Here is an 18,600-nt window from a genome sequence, read left to right as displayed (position 1 = left end):
GCGGGTCCGGGCTGGGGATTCGAACCCGCCACCTTAGGTGTACGTGGCTGGCGCCTTAGCCAGTTGAGCCACAGGCGCCGAGCCAACCTTAAACTCTTAAGGTGATCCTCTTGCCACAGCCTCCCCAATTAGCTGGGACCACAGGTGCCCACCACAATGCCCGGCTAGTTTTTCTATTTTGAGTAGAGGCAGGGTCTTCCTCTTGCTCAGGCTCATCTCGAACAACTGAGCTCAAGCAATCCACCTGCCTTAGCCTCCCAGAGTGCTAAGAATACAGACACGAGTCACAAGGCCTGGCATATTTCCTACTTTTTAAATGTAGCAACTAAAAGATTTTAAATGACACAGGTGGCTTGAGTATATTTCTGTGAACAGAGATGCTTTAAAGCTATTAGTTGCATTGAAATCTGAGCACATAATACCTTAAAATCACCCACAGAATAGATATGATTAAAACCCACTGTATTTTTGTCAAACATGTGGGTAAAGATGAAGCTGGCTAATCTGTCAACACCGTTCAATCCTTGATGGCAGCACAGATGATCACATCCACAGGTAGAGGGTGGGAGTGCTGGGTTCGCAGCAGGCACTCAGAGGGCATGAACTAGTGAGTAGTTGTGCATCAGCTCTCAGTCTCTACTCCCAGGAGACCTGTTTCCTGAGCTATGAACTTAGGCACACTGCCTCAGATGAACCTCACAGCCTTATTAGTGCCTCAGTCTCCTCTTTGGGGATGTGGTTGGCAGCCATTAACTGGCAAAACCATCAGCAAAGGTAGCAGCAAGGAGGAAAGAGAAGATGGGTAATAGGCTGGCTGCGTAATGTGTCCCAGAAATAGGCAGAAATCAACTTGGGTTCCCAACCTTGCTCTTGAATCTCAGAATTTTTACAACAGCAGGTTATTTTGTCATTTGAGGAACATGCCACTTCTTTCCGAGCAAACACCTGCAAGTTGCCAAAGGCCACACAAGCAAATGATAGAAGACTTAAATCATGTAAGGAAAATGCCATAGTCACAAAATTGAAAAAACTTGATAAGATATAGTGCAAGAGGCTTTAGGTCATTGTAGGCACAATGTGCCTTTTAGCATGGAGAAAACAAGCTGGTTTCTGAGGGGAATAACTTGTAGGTGTCTATTAGTCACATATTATGTAATATTATCTACATAACTTTAAAAGCCCATTAGGATACTCCATCTCAGTGGTATCTGTAAGAATTCTGCATTTAAAGGTGAAGAAAACCGGTTATTTTGGAAATTCTAGAGAAAATGTATTTTTCAAATTATATGTACTAGGTGATCTTTGGTTCTTTTATATCGATAATAATGCGGTACACTTTTTGAGCACCTAATAATTTTGCTGTCAATTTTGCCTGTAGTTCAACTCAAATTTTCTAAGTAACTTTGTCAAAGATCCTTAAAGATACATTGGATAGGTCCTATGGCCTTACTTGGGGCAGCACCCAAAATGTCTATGAGTCATCACGGTCTGTCACTTTCTGTTCATCGACGTGCCTGACCCTCTCCACCAGCTTTTCAAACTGCGGTACTGCCCAGCAGAGTCACAAGACATAGGGAGACAGTTTATTAAGTTCTTTTATTTTAATTTCCTTCATTTTTGGCATCTGGGGCTTAGTACCTATAGGAGTTTTCTAGGGCTGCCTTCACTGAGTATCACGGATGGGGTGGCTCAAACAACAGAGATTTATTCCTTATGGTTCTGGAGGCTAAAAGTCCAAGGTCAAGGTGTAGGCAGGTTTGGATTCTCCTGACTCCTCTCTCCTTGGCTTGAAGGTGGCTGCCTTTTCACTGTGTCCTCACCTTGTGTTTCCTTTTCACATGGTCTTTCCTTTGTACACACATGTCTCTGTCCTCATTTCTTTTTTTTATTTTTTTGAGACAGAGTCTTTTTTTGTCACCCTCAGTAGAGTGCCGTGGCATCACAGCTCATACCGACCTCAAACTTCTGAGCTCAAGTGATCCACTTGCCTCAGACTCCCAAGGAACTGAGACTACAGGCGTGTGCCACCATGCCTGGCTCACACTTCCTCTTTTTGTAAGCATACCAGTTATTTTGGTTTAAGGTGGTGTTTTTCAACCTTTTTTAGCTCACTGCACACTTGAACCTCTAGTTAAACTTCCACGGCACATTTAAGGAAAAAAAGAGTAAAAAAAAGAAAATACTTACTGTGCTTTGAACTTCTTTCACAAGTAATTTAATTAATGATCTTTAAAATTTTTTGTGGCACACTTAAGATCCTCGCATGACACATCACTGCGCCCTAGCACAGGAGTTGAAAATTACTGGTGCTGTGGCTCACTGCATTCTACCACTCTGGGAGGCTGAGGTGGATGGACTGCTCGAGCTCAAGAATTTCAGAACAACCCGAGCAAGAGTGAGACCCTGTTTCTAACAAAAATAAAAAAAACTAGCTGGGCATTGTGGCAGGCACCTGTAGTCCCAGCTATGGGGGAAGCTGAAGCAAGAAGATCACCTGAGCCCAAGAGTTTAAGGTTGCTGTGAACTGTGACACCATTGCACTGTACCCAGGGCAACAGAGTGAGACTCTGTCTCAAAAAAAAAAAGGAAAACCACTGGTTTAGGGCCTAACTGTATGACTTCATTTACCTTAATCACCTTTTCAAGACCCTATCTCTAAAAAGTCGCATTTTGAGGTACTGGGGAGTAGGACTTCACAATACATGAATTTCAGTTACACCAAAGTTTATTCTCGGTACCTCTCGGACTAGTTTCACGTGTCTGAATCCCTTTATGGCCAGCAGAAATCACTCAAGGCAACCTCACTGTATCATATTCCCCTATGGATGAATATACTTTAGGTACATTTTCTGGTCCAAATGTATCTGTTCCACTAACTACTAGTCTGGAAGGGTCTGAAGACCTGTGCTGGGTGTTGCATATCATGGAGGGCATCTGATTTGACACTATCCAAACATATTAACGTCTTCACAGCACAAAGCACCACAAGGAAATAGGACACATTTTCCTTTGGTGCTCCCCAATGAAAACTCCATGTCTTTCCTTCTTTTATCTCTTTTCAAAACCTGATAGCCAGAAAGAATTTGAGTCTCATTCACAGTAGTCTAAGACTAGACTCCAAGTGACTAGCAAGAATGAAAAGTGTTTCCTCTCCCTCAAAGATTTCCTTTGTTAAGTGTCAGAGCTTAGGCTTCCACAGTAGAACTGTCAGGCATCCAGACCAGATGGATGCTATTTGCAACAGGAAGCTTCTTCCAGGAATCAGACCTCTCAGCTCAGTGCCTTCCATCCCTTCTTCCCATGAATCTAACCCATACGTCGACTCTTTTTGAGGAACTAGCAGATGATTCAAACATAAGAGAAATACAGGCTTTGCCCTCAGAGGCTTTAAAATTCACTAGGAAAAATCAATACACAAACAACTAGCTTAAGGCAGAAAGCAATAGGTAGTGAAAAACTGATTCTTAGAGTTTAGAAGAAAGAGGTCATTCCCTTCTGTGGAAGCAGAGAGGGCGGAGGTACCATTTGAAGCCAGTCTTGAGGGGCAGGTGGAAATGGGAGGGAAGGCCTTTGCGGGTAGCGGGAGCACTACCAAGGTGTGCTGGGGAAGGTTCAGGGTGCATGTTTGAGCAACATTAGGCCGATTCGGTCTCAGTGATGGAGGCTGATTAACTAGTGAGTCATAACCCTGCCAAAGGCTCAGTGGGTGGTACCCAGTCCCAGGGAAATACAGGCAGGTTCACTGGCAAGGGAGTGGGGTAGAAACCCTCCCATTTGACTTCCCTCTTACTATCAGGCTCCTCCCAAGTCCTGGGCCCTGAATCACTCTGACCAAGGCTATTCTGCTTCTAAATAATAGAAGAATGAATAAATAGTGACAAAAGACACTGGAAGAATGTGTTTTGATCGTGATTTGGAGTCGTGATCTTTTCCATTCTGTTTCCCTTGTTAGGAATACATTTACTGATGCTTGTTTTGTGTGGAGAGTGGGACTGCAAAGGGGATGGATAAGTAAGGCAGGACCCAGCCAGATCCCACAGAGACTTGAGTGTGATGCGAGAGAGTTTCCACAAGGTCCAGGAGCCATGAGGTGCTTGTGGAAGGAGAGACAGGACTTGGGCGACAAGTTTAGATGACAGGCTCCTAGAAGGGCAGCTCAGGGGTGGGAGTGGGGGTGGGGGTGGGCAGGGGCCATGCCTTTCCCTTCGCACAGGACTGAGGCAGTCCAGTGGAGTGACAGGAACAGCTAGATGGACTTTTGCTCCTTGGTTTTCAATTTTGAACTTTCATGTTCAGAAGCTATTCATTTACATGGGTACTTTTTAAAAATACCAGTAAATGTCTAGATAGCCAATGGTGTCTGTCCAGAGAGCAGATGCAGTGAGCTAAGGAACATTATTCTACATTAACAGGTAGGTGCCTTTAAAGGAGTTAAGGGTAGAGCCACATGAAACAAGCACCAATCCATGTGATACAGATGATGGCCCAAATCCTGCTCATGATGGCAGAGAACAGTGGGAAGCTGACCAGGAAGGCCAAGGCCTGTGTCCATCAGGAGCCAAACTGGACATGCATTTGTAAAGCAAGTTCAAGGGAAGGCATCGGAGGATGACTTTCTCAGGTGGGATAAAGAACATTGGATAACTTTTCCCTTTAAAAAGAATAATAATTCTGGCTGGGTGTGGTGGCTTGCGGCTGTAATCCTAGCATTCTGGGAGGCCAAGGTGGGTAGATTGCTTGAGCTTAGGAGTTGGAGACCAGCCTGAGCAAGAGTGAGACCCATGTCTACTAAAAATAGGAAAGCTAGCGGGGGTGTGGTATTAAGCTCCTATGGTCCCAGCTACTTGGGAAGCAGAGGCAAGAGGATCGCTTCGGCCCAGGAATTTGAAGTTACTGTGACCTGTGACGCCACAGCACTCTACCCAAGACAACAAAGTGAAACTCAGATTTAAAAAAAAAGAATAAAAATTCTGAACTTGTCCAGGTGGATATAGACATTTGGGGTAGGACACTGTAGAGAGAAATCTGTATTTGCTTGATGGACTAAGGCTAAACCTGTCCTACCTTTTGAACCAGAAAGAAAAGGAGGCAGAAGCCTTTGGCTTTGAAAAGAATGTTTAGAGTGGCTGTGCACGTGTGGGTTTTGATGAAGAGACAAGTCTGCATTCTTGCTGGAAGAGTAGCTCCTTGGGTTAGAGGCCCTCAGGGAGACCTACCTGGTCGTGAGAATCGTCTAGGAGGCTGTCTAAAACCAAAGAACTCAAACTTGCTCACACCTACTGAGTCAAAAATCTACATAGGTAGGGCTGGGACTGGTTGATATAATCTATAATTATGTCATATTCTAGAATATATTCCATCAAAAGAAGTTTCTTTTCTAAGAACAATCTAAACCCTTAGAACCCTTCAATTTTATACTCTTCCTGAGTGACCCAAATATTTGGCTTTGTGGTTTAGCTTATTTGTTCAAGCAATATGCCAAGCATTGTGGGAAACAGTGGGCATACAAAGCTGAAGGGGCACAGGCCCTGCCCAGGGGCTCATGGTCTGTGGGAGCATCTGCAAACCAACCATTGTTCACCAAGTGCACAGGAGGTCCCTGCCCTAGAGCCTGAGACCTGAGAGGAACCATCAAGTTTGACTTCCTGCATTTGCTGTGTTCTGCTAAGCCTGTAAGAAAACAACATGCTTGGAGGCAGGAGACTCAGCTGCCACTTCAGTTACAACTTAGCTAGCTCATTGTGCAAGAAGCCAGTGTGATTGTCCTCAAGGTGTAAAATCTTGGTGGGCAATAGTTGGACATATGGGCATTACCTGTTTTGCAGGCTTTTAAGTATTATGAATGCCCAGAGAGATTTACTTAAGGAAGGACTATTGCATCCCTCATAATGAGCAGGGCCATTTAATAGGATTTCATTGTAATGGTGCTTTATTTTATAGAGAGAGTTCTGTAGAAAGGAGTAATATAAACTCAAATAATTAGGACAGAGATAACAGCTTCAGAATATAAACCTTCTGTCAGTCGGAAAAGATCTGATTCTGCTTTTTAAGAACCGCCCCCTTCTCTCCTTTATTAGGCTGAAGACTTACTCTGGTAAAGTCTCCCTCAGAAGCAGATTACTTCTGTATCATGCTCTTCCCACATCTGACGGGGACAGCCCCAAGAAGCAGCCATTCAGTCAGTGGCACGTGTAGGTGCACACACACGCACAACTCCTTGCCTACTTGACACTGCACAGCATCATTGCACATCCTGGTGGTAATTAAGAGCAGCGTCCAGGGCCTCTGGGTCAGCAGCTGCCATGGTGGCCCTCCATAACACTCACAGTGACTGCCGCTAGAACACCCTGCTGGCAAGGAAGGCCATTTGGAAGACGTGGCTACTTTTAGCACACAGGACTTACTTTCCTTTTCTCCCTTGTAAAGCCATTATGGGGTACCAAACAGGTGCATGTTTAATATCTGCGTGGAATAATATTTCTTAGGTGTTGCTTCATGGTTCTGCTTTTTAAGAAGAACTGATCGTAAACATAGTTTTTTCTGATATTGTATGACTTGAATGAGTCTTCTGGAACAGTGAACATAGGGGGCTGAGCCCCAGGAAAGCTGAGGTCATTGGCCCAATCTCATGGCTCTAGTTAGTAGCAGAGCTAAGGCTCATCAGACTAAGGCATTTTTGTATTTTTCCACAGACTTGTTCTTAAGCCAACTCAGCTGGGTCCCAACTTTGCCTTAGTTTTTACAAAGACTTGTAAATAGACAATAAAGGAACACAGCAGAGAGCCCTGAGGTGATGATTTTTTAAGTTAATCAACGAGTGCCCTTTTTCTTGAGACTGTTCGTTCCTGCTCTTTCATGGGTGTGCAGAATGTGGACCTCACTTTTCAGAGTTTTTCCTAAATATGTGTCATGGTTAGACATGCCCTTCTTTCACTGGATATTTTTCAACAATAGCCCTGTGTATCTGGACTGAATATTTTGCATAGGAAATACTGGGCTTTTTTGTATCAAAGAGCTGGTATAATTTGGGTGTGAGCGATTGTGAGTATGTGTAGCGATTAGTCTGTTTTTGCTTTTGGATAGACACAGCCATTCCTCCCTTGAGATGGACACTAAATTAGATAATAAATACCAGGCCACCAAAACAAACGAATGGGAAAAAACAAATGGTCAAACAAAAAGTGTCCTTATGTACCTTCTAAAGTATTTCAGGGCTGTTTCTCAGATCCTCTTATTTGCTTTCAAAAGCAAACATCTAACTAGAGTCCCAGTCTTTCACCCTAGCCTTTCTTCCCGTGCAGGAGAGTGATGGAGCCTGGCCAGGTGGTGGCCAGTCACCAAGTGTATCATGGGTCAGGGTAACAGGCAATAGTTGTCAAACTGCCCACATCTAAATCTGCTTTGTAAAGGGTAGCCTTCTCGTTACGCGACTCTGAGTGTTGTCTGTTCTTTCTTGGTGCTTGACACTAGATCTGCTGAGACCACTCAGTGGAAGGCCTCATCCTTCTAGGTGGGTCCTCCACCAGGGCCTTCATGACCCCTGTATTTTCTGCTTCTGATCCTATTTGGTCAGAACCACCACCATCACACTGTAAGTGAGCTCCAAACAATTTCATGCATAATATGCAAGGCAACATTATTTTGGGGCTAATGAACAGGAATGAAGGCTAGGTGGAGGAAGAAGATCAGTAACATTATATTCAAACTGATTTTTTTCCAGAGCATTTTATCATGCTGTTTTGTTTAGCATGGCCAATCCCATATTGGATGAAGAAGGCAATGAATACATTAAATATGGGTTTGGAGTCAGCTCCACCACCACTAAGTTATGTAGCATTGGGCAGGCCACTTACCTTCTCTGAGACGCAGAAATGAAGGCAGCTGAGTGGAGGCCCGAGCCTCTCTGAGCCTTCTGCACTATATGCTGTGTCCAGGGACACTCTGAGTCCTATCTTCTGGGTGTAACTAGTCATCTCTTTTTCTTTTGTCTGAACATCTTTCTCTCTGTCCTTGGAATCTGTTGAATTGCCCTCTTATGTAAAGGTTGTCCTTAGTTTGGACTGGTATTGGGAGAGTTTGTACACACTTCATCTTATATGGTGTCTTACAGACTTATATGATCAAGACACCTGGTTTGTGCATTTCTTTTCTCTTCCACTGGAAAATTGCTATTTAAGAGATTATTGGGAGAAAACTTAACAATAATCAATCTGCAAGAGCATTTATACTGGCTGACCACTGAAGACTAGGCATTTGCTTCTAGTTCAAATTGATTATTCGCAGATATTAACCTGTTTGACCAGGAAACAAAAACAAAAAAAAATTTTTGCTAGGCTGATTAGTTTTGAGGTTCCTGGAGATTAGTAACATCTCAGGTCAGTTTTTCCTTGGACAGTGACAACTATTATTTCTGAGATACATTTTGAAATGTAAAAATAAAACATTTGTTTGTGTCTGTTGTCTAAACAAACATGGGTAAAAGTCCAGTGGTTCCAGGTTGCCTTTTGAAGGAGAGGAGGCTCTAGGACCAAATGCTCCAGAAAAAGCATCTCTTTTTTTTTTTTTATGTTGCTTTATATTTAAATCATTAGCATATTTTCTGCTTAAAAAAAAAACAAACATAACCAGTAATAATGTTTATGAGAAATTGCTACAGTGATTGCTGCATTTTTTTTATAGCAAAATGTTGCTGTGTTTTTTATATTGCGAAAGTAGAACCTATTTGGGGTTGAAATGATCAAACCCAGATGCTTTCCTAAAATTATATTTTCAGTGCATTTATATGTCTGTTACAAAGTGTGCTACATGCTAAAAATATTTTCCTTTGTAGGCCGAGGGAAATTTCAAACCACATTGAGGGATACATATATCAGATGGTTTTTCTTAAGTGTGTTAAGGGCATCCTGGTTGTTATTAGCTCCGACTTTACAATATGACATTATTTATGCCAAAAAGCTTCACAATTCAATTCTTCTTTAATTTCAGCAACTTTATTGGCATGAAAATGCATAGAAAGGAGGCCAAAGTCAATATATCAGAATTTGGGACTAAGACTCCAGGGCAACAAGTGATAATGGGATTCGGCTGGAGATAACTCCTTTATCCTGGGGGTCCATTTCCCTGGGACCAGAGAAGTCAGCTCCCATGTCAGGCAGCTTCTCTTGCCTTTTTTCTAAGTGCTTTCTCTCATTTTCGTTTTCTTCTCTCCCCTTTTCCTCAGTTATGCATGCTGTCTACTTTTCATATTCCACGCGGCCAAGGAAAGATATATTTCTCTTTAAGACTCTTCTTGATCGTATTTATTACAAAGTCATTGCTCCAGAATTGTCTCCAGTTGTTCCTCCTCAAATTGTGTTTCCTAGACACTGCCATTGATTTTTTAATTGAGGAACATCTGCTTGGGTTTTGCATACATGCTTCTAGTCAATTAAGCTGCAGATGGGTAAATCAAAGAATATGTAGATTGTCTGATTCTCTAGAATTGTATTTTTAAACTTAATCCTCCCCTCCCCTCTTGCCCCCAGTATATTAGAAGATCCTGTTTTACCTTTAGAACATCCAGAATGAAAAACAAAGGCTCTATGTCTTAGGTGCATTACCCGAAATAGCTATTTACTTCTCCTAGTCACAGCTCTTTAAGATAGACATAATTATTATTGTACCCATTTTATAGATGAGGAAACTGAAAACCAAATCTGTCTGAGCCCACATTCTTAATTATTACACTGGTTTTAAATGCGTGTAGCTACTATTAGGACTCCAAGAAAGAAAACTTGCTTTCTCACGTTCACTAGTTGCCATCTCGAGGGACAGTACTTGTTTGCAATGGTTCAGATATGCCATATTTGTGCAGGCTCTGTCAAAGAGCATCAAGTCTGCCAGGTCAGTCTTTTTACTATGATGTCACAACTCGGTTATTGGATACCTTTGAAAGTTATCTTAGGTTCAAAATAGTAGAAGGGAAAGAGGAAGGAAATTAGCATTTACTGGTCTACTCTGTGTCTCTTGCTGTATATGCCATCTCATTTCATCCTCAACACAGGATTATCTCCATTTCATAGGTTCAGGTTCTGTGACATGCATGCCCAAGGCCACATAGACTCTCAGTGGCAAGAACGGAGGGTACCTAGGTGTGAATTGTCCACTATGTATGTCCCTTACATCATGGCTTTATATTGAGCCAGTTAAGCCACATTCAGAGGATGGCTCTTAAAAATAGCAACAGCATATTTGATTGTACACTAGCATGACTTCAATGTCCTTGAACCTCAGAGAACAAGGCAGTGAAATAAGGAATGTTCACATCGAAGGCAAAGATAAAACAGACCATAATATTTGCACAGTCAATTGAAATCCATTATTATAGAAGCAGTCAGAAATGACCTGAATATAGTTAGACTCAATAAATTCTAACATACCTAACATTAATAGGAATGTAAATGAACTGGCTGGATTCTTAAATCCTGCGTATTAGAAGGTGTTTATGATAAGTCTACTAAAGCTCTAATGTTCTTTGTGGTTCTTTTCCAACTATCATACTGGTGAGCACAAAAGCTGTGTTATGTACAGAATGGCTGGGTTTATCCCTAGTAGAAAGAAGTTATGTTTGGTATCTAAAGAACAATGAGAGTTTGCTGCTTGGCTGATCAATGCTGGATCAAGTTCACATTCCCCGGCTCCCACTCTCCCACCTACACATGCAGGGGGTGAAAGCAGGCACAGGAGGGAGGACAGGTCCTTTTTTCAGAGAGAGAGACATGAGCTAGGGCTTTCCTAATATGGACACAGCTGGGCCTGTGTAGCATTAAACCTTGATTTAATCCACTGCTAGAGAAAACATCCTACGAAAAGTAAAGAGATTAGCAGCCAATTAATTCTGGCCCTTCCCATTGTTTTCCTGGAACACCTCCTTGTATGGGGCTAAATGTCTGGTGAACAAACATTTGGGAAAGAGTTTTCCCTCACATAGTATTTATATCTGAGGCAGCCACTCCACTCCCCAAATGTAGTGAATTTTACTTTCCTTACTCTGTGCGCATGCGTGTGTGTGTGTGTGTGTGTGTGTGTGTGTGTGTAATTTTACCTCTTAATAGATGAAGGATGATTCAGGCCCATTCCTCTTGTTTGCAAATTGTGACTTCATTGCATTCCTTTTGGAGGCCAGATAACAGGCAACCCAGTCTGAGTGCCAAGGTTTTTAAAAATAGACATGCCAGGGCCACATACTCCCCACGCATTCCCTTCTTCAAAGGCACTGTGGAGCAGTGATGTGTCCATATGCACACACAGACGCCAACGCCCACTCCCATTTAGGAAATAATGGGAAGATACCTGGACATGGGTGTTTGCTTTCTGGCTAGTGAAATATCAACATATATTTGTGTTTTCAATTAATTAGTAATTAATGCCTTTTGAAAGGTACTTTGCCAGAATAATTTTCACATGGCATCAATGTGTGTGTGTGCTTGCTTTCTCAAGAAAGGAGCCTATCTGGCTAGAGCACAGTGCCCAGGACCAAGGAAGTCAGCGTGTGTTGTTTCCTGAATGGAACAGTAGGACCTCTCAAACACAGTAAAGAGTCTTTTCCATTGGTTCACACTGTCCCCTAATTCTAGCCTGTGGCCTTCCAAATGAAAATGTGTATTTCAAGGAATGGATGGCAGCCATCAGCATAATGAGAATTTCATCTGCAGGTGATGAGTTGGAAATAGCGCCTTCGTGTTTGCAGCACGGCGGGTCAGCACTCAAAGCAGGTTCCCTGAAGACAAGGACCTGGGCTCGGGATCTAGAATTGTATTAACTTCAGAAAAAAAAAACTCTATAAAGTCAAATATTCCATCTATTCTTGAGGAACATCAAAATCCTTCAGTTCTCATTTAGTTCGTGTGCGAGAGCGCGCTTTACTGACCTTGCCCAGTAGTTTATACCTAAGTGTAAGCTGCAAGAAATGCCACTCAGATCATCTGGACAGCCAGTCCTGCCCTTGTGTGTGCCATCTCCCCAAATAGATTTATTGTAATTGAACACATTGTAAGTGGCTATATCCTGTGGCGTTGACCTTGAAATTTAAATGTCTCCCAAACTTCTGGAATTTTTTTCATAGTAACCTATTAGAGACAGGGCATCATTAAAGTGATCTAAACCAGCGCTTCTTAATGCTGGCTACACATTGGAATCTGCAAGGTGGGGAGGGAGCTTTAAACAAGACTGATGCTTGGGTCTCACACTCAGAGATGTGAATCTGAGTGGTCACAGGGGCTCTGGGATTGATAAAACCCTCTCGTGGTTTTCATCAACAGTCAGGGTGGGAACAACTGGCCTAACTGCCCCCTATCATTTTGTAACTCTTTAACGTTATACTGTCCGTGACTGTTGAGCCCCATAAAATACTGTTGTCATACAGGTGTTAAACAGGATATATTAATGTATAGATAAGTCAATAGATTTTTATGGTATCTGATTATATTTTCCAGGCTTTGTTTTGATCTGGTATTGATCTAATCGCATAATAAGCAAATTTTTTGCAGTGAGACAGTCACACTAGATGTTCCCTAAGCACTCATGCTGGAGTAGACAAAGTATTATATTTTGAACCAGGAAATAGAAACTGCTAAAGGGACCGAAATTCCCTGAGACTCAGTTTCCGTGTGTTTAAGACTGTAAGAGGCACGAGCAGCACAGTGAGAATGCGGGAGCACTTTGTATACTGTTGAGTTCTGTGCAGACTGGCCACCCGCTACCATTTCTAAGGTTCTGTGGTGGCTGCTGTATGGGATGCTTCAGCACATTTCTTTTGTCTTAAAGTCACTTTCCCCTAGCTTCTGGTAATGCTGTGTTGCTTCTTCATTCTAATAGTCTAGAACTTAAGAAATAACAACTGCTTCCTATTCTAAGCAGATTACATATGTCACTCGATCTTCACAACTCTGTGAGAAAGGGAGGCTTAGAGAAGTCACGCAACTAATATGACTTAAACCTAGACAAGCCATCCTTGTGCTGCTTATACCATGCTGTATCATGGCTTTGTCCATAGGACAAGGATGGTGTCTTACTAATCAGAAAATCTAGTGCTGTCTTTTACCGTCGACATTCAGAGTGTGTGTGTTAAGTGAATGGCCTGTAGCATGTCTGACTTACATTCTTCTGCCTGCAATCTAGGCCCGTTTCTCTGGTTTTGATATCCAAAGAGATAAAATACTTCTTTGGTTAACGTTTTTATAATAGCCCTGTGTGATGTTTATATGGTATTGTGTTTATTTTTGTCTCATTTTTTAACAATTCTTTTCGTTAGTAGAGTATAATCACATGTCCCTAACTTGTAAATTTTTAGAACCGTAAATCTTTTTTAAGATCCCCCCCTCCTTGGCTCGGCACCTGTGGCTCAAGCGGCTAAGGCGCCAGCCACATACACCTAAGGTGGCGGGTTCGAATCTCCAGCCCGGGCCCGCCAAACAAACAATGATGGCTGCAACCGAAAAATGGCCAGGCGTTGTGGCGGGTGCCTGTAGTCCCAGCTACTTGGGAGGCTGAGGCAGGAGACTCGCTTGAGCCCAGGTGTTGGAGGTTGCTGTGAGCGTGATGCCATGGCACTCTACCCAGGGGGATAGCTTGAGGCTCCGTCTCAAAAAAAAAAAAAAAAAAAAGATCCCCGTCCTTTCTCCTTACCAAAGAGGAAAAGAAAAGTAAAAAAAATAAAAACATAAAGCTTAGAATATTTTACTTATTCATACTCCCCCTTGTCCAAAGTGGAGTTCAAGTTGCTTCCAAAGCAGATAAATATAACATGATAGGAATAAAATAAGAAAAATGAAGCAATGTGAAAATAATGGTAGCAAAATAAAATGGGGCCAGAAAGTAAGTTAGCATACAATATGCACACCCTAAAGTTCCTATACCTGGCTAAAGTAGGGGCCTCAGAGCTCTAAGCTCTCTAGAAGAGGGAAATGGGATAAATGGTAATATCCATGAGGCAAAAATAAACCAGTTGCCTAAGTCCAGCTATTCCTGATGTTGTTACTAGGGAGAAATTTGTCCTGTGGGCCCTCACAGAAAATTACTATCTAATGTCATAAACAACCCTCTAAAACCATCTGTCCGGTAAACATTGTGATGGATTTTATGGGGCTGTTTCTTATAATGCACCTCAATAAAGGTTGATGGCTTCTTACCAGAACTTAATGCGATAAGAGGACTTTCATAGAGTACCCAGAAGACAAAGTCCAGGGCCAGCTTTATGGTGGTCTGGCTTCTTCCAAGAATAGATTTTAGAGTATCCAGGCTAGGAGTTTGGGTATCAAGAGAATCTGTGAACCTCCTGAAAACTGGTCTGTGGGCGCAGAAGGCATATTTTTTTCTTAAGGAGATAATAGCAACGTTACCTAACATCGGATTCTCAGAGGCAGTCAAGAAATGAAACAACTGAGCATTTTAAATGTTGTTCCCTCAGTCAAGCTCTGTAAAAGTTTTTGAGCAACAATGAGACCAGGGTTTTGGTTACTGAGAGAAAGAAGTTCTATTAGCCAATTCACTGCAGAGCCATAAGCTTCAGCAGTCAGCTAAGCCAAGCATGGGATTGATTTCCTCTTTTGAACAGTATGCTTATAAGGACTTCCACTAAGAGGCTCATTTGGCAGTGCCCAAATCTTCAGAAAGAAACTAGGTATTCATGTAATATGGAGAAAAAATGGGCAGTAATATAAATTATACGTAGTTTTTCTAAAATCAACCAAAAAATGTAGCCTTTAAAAACAATAGACAAAAATTTAAAAACATACCATTTGATAGCTTTGCCCCTAATCTTTTCTTGTTATTTTTACAACTTAATTTAACCTTGATTTTATTTTTAGACCTATGTAGACTCCTACAGAGCACTTTTGAAACCAGTGGATGTTTGTGGAACTATCTACCTTGTTGGGTATTCAAAAGTCTTTGGCTTATTATAGTGGATGGTTTTCCCTTTGCTGTGCCCAGAGGAATGTAATTTGCCATCTGAGGCTATTTGGGATCATTAAAGAGCCCCCGCTTGTTTGCCCAGCAGTCCTTCTAGTTGGCTAGGAAGGCTTGCTTTTCCTGTCCATTTCTCTGTATTGTGTCTCACTCACAAGCAGAAGCAGGAAGAGAACAGGCACCCATATTAACAGTTGGTATCACTCTCTTTCCAGTGAAAGGAGTAATTTCCTCTTCAACTAAGAAAAGGAAGAAAATCGAAAAAGCTTTTCCCTCCAAAAGTAATCTCCAATCACTAGGTTAAGTAATTTTAAAGCAATGGTGTTTCCTTCAGCCTCTGAAATTGTCTTCAGCTATTAGAAACCACTTTGATAAGAACGTTTCGTAGAGAAAACTTCCATCTCTACTAGGTGAGACATTTTAGAAGATATAATTGAAATAGAAAACAACTGTTTTTAAAAGTGAGCTTTAAAGTGTTTTTGCCACATTCTCCAAGGCAAAATTTTAAAACTTAAATTTTAACTTTTAAAATGTCCAATTTTTAAAAGTGGTCTTCCTCCAGCATATGAAAAAGGGAGATCTGAGTTGAGCTGAACACAGTCAAAAAGTATTAACATTTTCCCAGAATTAAGCAACATGTTAATCTTTCAATTTAGGTTAAATTTATCTCCTAGTACTATATTGGAACATAATTTTATAATTATAAAATTGTTATAAGAGGGAACCTTTCTCATTTCTACTTGCATTTCTTAAGTCATTTTAGAACTACCATATCCCACGGTCTCTCTTTTTTGAAAATGCACAGTTCTAGGCTCTTTACAAATTAAAGTATTTTAGTGGTGAAACAGACAGGAGTAATTAGGAAGATCTTCATCTTAAGACTTCCTCCCCTTGAAATTTGATGTGCTATTCATTCATTAGTTCTTTTATCTTTCTATTTACTTGATATATTTATCAATCATCTACTATGTGCCAGGCAGTACTGTTAGTTGACTGGACGAAAATGGAGAACAAAAGAGGCAGCATCTTTTTCTTCTTGTAGTGTAAAGTCCAGTTGAGAAGGCAGACATTCAATAGATTAATAAAAATGGCTATAAGAACTATATAACACAAAGAATGAGCCCTAATGTAAACTGGACTTTAATTTACAATAATGTATCAATATTGGTTCCTTATTTGTAACAAATGTGCCATGCCAATAATGCAAGATGTTAATCATAGGTGAAACTGAGGGGACAGGGTAAATTATGGAAACTCTGCGTTGTCTGCTCAGTTTTTCTGTTAAACTTAAAACTTCTCTAAAAAGTGAAATCTCTCAATTTGGAGTAGAAAATTCTAAAGGAAATAAAAAAATGCTATTAGAAAGAATAGTGGGTGACATAATTTGGACTGAGGAATGAGGAAAGCCCTCCATGGAAAAATTTTGTTCAGGCTTAGGACTAGAGAATAAGTAGGAGCTAGCGAGGCAATGAAGTGAAGGAAAGGCATTTTGAATGGAGCAAAGTGATACCCTTTGCATTAGCTATTAAAAAATAACATTCTGGATTCTCTGTGGAGCATGGCTTGTGTGCGGTGGAGCCTGGACATGGAGCAAGAGGACAAGCCAGGAGACAAATTAAGAGGCAATTAAAATGGACCACAGCTTTTGCTTCCTACTCAACCAAGTACTGGAAGAGCAGAGTTGACAGTAAGCTGTTTCCTTTTTTCAGCTTATGCCAGATTTGCCATGAGATAGGTGTTTAGGAAGAAAAGGACTGTGTCAATGGCTATGAGACAGGGTTCCCAGGTTTCAGTTCTGAAGATCTTTCCAGTGGCTTGTTGGATTTTATAGAATTAAGAACAATTGTGTGTGCACACACGTGCATATAGATGTGTTTGAGACTACAGCCAGATGAAAATTTTAAAGGGGGAAAAAGCCTTCAGATACTAACGATGCAGCATTCTCAACACATATTCATAGAGGTCTGTGTAAGATTTAATTTGCAGTAATCATCTTTATTCTTGTTACTGGATTGTTGGAATTTACTTTGGATTTTGTTTTGTCTGAGACTGTATGTTGAAAACTTGTTGACAAGTCAACAAAGAGTACCCTCAAGAAAGGTCCATTTAAGCAGAACACTGCTTTAGTCCATCAATATTGAACAGTTTATATCACAGTTCCTAGGGACAGAGTGAACTCCCAAGGAAAAAAAATCCTAGTGGGTAAAAAGAAGTGCTTGCCAGAATAGATTTCTATTGATTCTGGAGCTGTTATTAGTAGCATGAAAGCTTGAATATTTGAAGTTTTCTTTCCATTTAAAATTAAGCAGTTCTGCATAATCCACTTCACTGTTTACAATTTATTTACCTGCCTATGTGTTTGTGTGCTCAGAATTTCCGAAACATTAACTATCTTTATGCATTTCCTTTGCCGTAGAAAAATTGTATGTGAGGGTTGTACATTATATATAAGATTTGATAATATGATGAAAGTCTTTAGCAAAATGACTATGCATTTCATAGCACTTAGCAAATAATAACACAAAATAGTCAACATATCTGTATTACTCTCTAGAGTTAGACTTTTCTTTGTATTCCTGGAAATGTAAAGTAAGAATCTTCTACCTGAGTAGACCTGTTGTCATTTTTTGGAAATAGATGTGCATCACCAATGTAATTTAAGTAGTCCAGTTATGAATATGGATTGAAGGGATAAAATAAAGTTTGCCACTCTGATGTCTCCATTAAGAAGCTTCTCTGTAAAATACTCCATGGCAAAGTTGCTTCTATTTAAAGTAGTGAGTTTGATCTTGGCTTTGATCTAAACCTTTGATCTTGAAAGAAGGATGGAGTAGCAATAGAGGGTAAGATAGATTTTCTTTAAAGAATGCGATAAAGTTAAAGGGATGGTCAAGATCAGCAAACACAAGTACAACCCGACTCTCCTCCCCAGCCCTCACCAGCAATCTGGTTCAGCCAAGCGTTGATGCGGATGGGAAGAAAGCCTTTTGGGGTTGATGGAAAACTTGGGTTACCGCACACTTTTATAAATAAAGTAGAAGCTTTCGCCCTAATTATGAAAACAGATTGAACTTTAAAAAAAATTCTACCCAGTCGGGAAGGGGTCCGCCACAATTTGGGGGTGCGTGTCTACACCAGCCTGGCGAGTGCGGCGTTGGCAGCGCTTAGCCTGAGCGTAGCGGTTCCCGCGACGCATCACAGCGCGGGGCTCTGTTTTTATGCGCTCCTGGTTTCTCCCCGCGGAGGTCACCTGCCACCGCCCCGGAGTCCTGAGGGGCCACTGAAAAACGTCTACTTAATGGCGTCTAAAAATCCATTCCTGGAGAAAACTCCATTAGGAAAGTTACTTTCCCTCCGCAAAGCCATGGGGACGCAGGCTTCTGACCCGAGGAGCTAATTCAGACTAGCCGCGGGGTGGGGGCGCTTCCCCGCAAGCCCCTTTCGCTTGCGGGCAGACAGCATTTCGGTCCCTCTAGCAGCCGAGAAACCCTTCCGTGGGCACCCGAAGGCTCGGGAGGGGTGGTGGTGGAAAGGTAAGGGGCGCGCGCCCGGGGTCTGTCAGCGCGTGGGAGGGCGCGGGAGCGCGGACGCAGGCTGGACCGCGGGAGAAGAAAGATGTTTGCAAAGAGAACAATAAAACAGTCGGCGCGCGGG

The 18,600-nt window shown here is 41.7% G+C and overlaps 1 protein-coding gene across 3 annotated transcripts in view; it reads left to right on the top strand.

Moving 5' to 3' along the window:
- CUNH9orf3 (chromosome unknown C9orf3 homolog) overlaps nucleotides 1–18,600 on the top strand; it is a 384,867-nt gene that overhangs the window by 282,213 nt on the left and 84,054 nt on the right. The gene's annotated exons all lie outside the window — the stretch shown is intronic.

Source organism: Otolemur garnettii, unplaced genomic scaffold (genome assembly GCF_000181295.1).
Source record: "Otolemur garnettii isolate 467f Iridium unplaced genomic scaffold, OtoGar3 scaffold00006, whole genome shotgun sequence".
NCBI classification, from domain to species: domain Eukaryota; kingdom Metazoa; phylum Chordata; class Mammalia; order Primates; family Galagidae; genus Otolemur; species Otolemur garnettii.
This window is presented reverse-complemented; position numbering and strand designations above follow the sequence as displayed.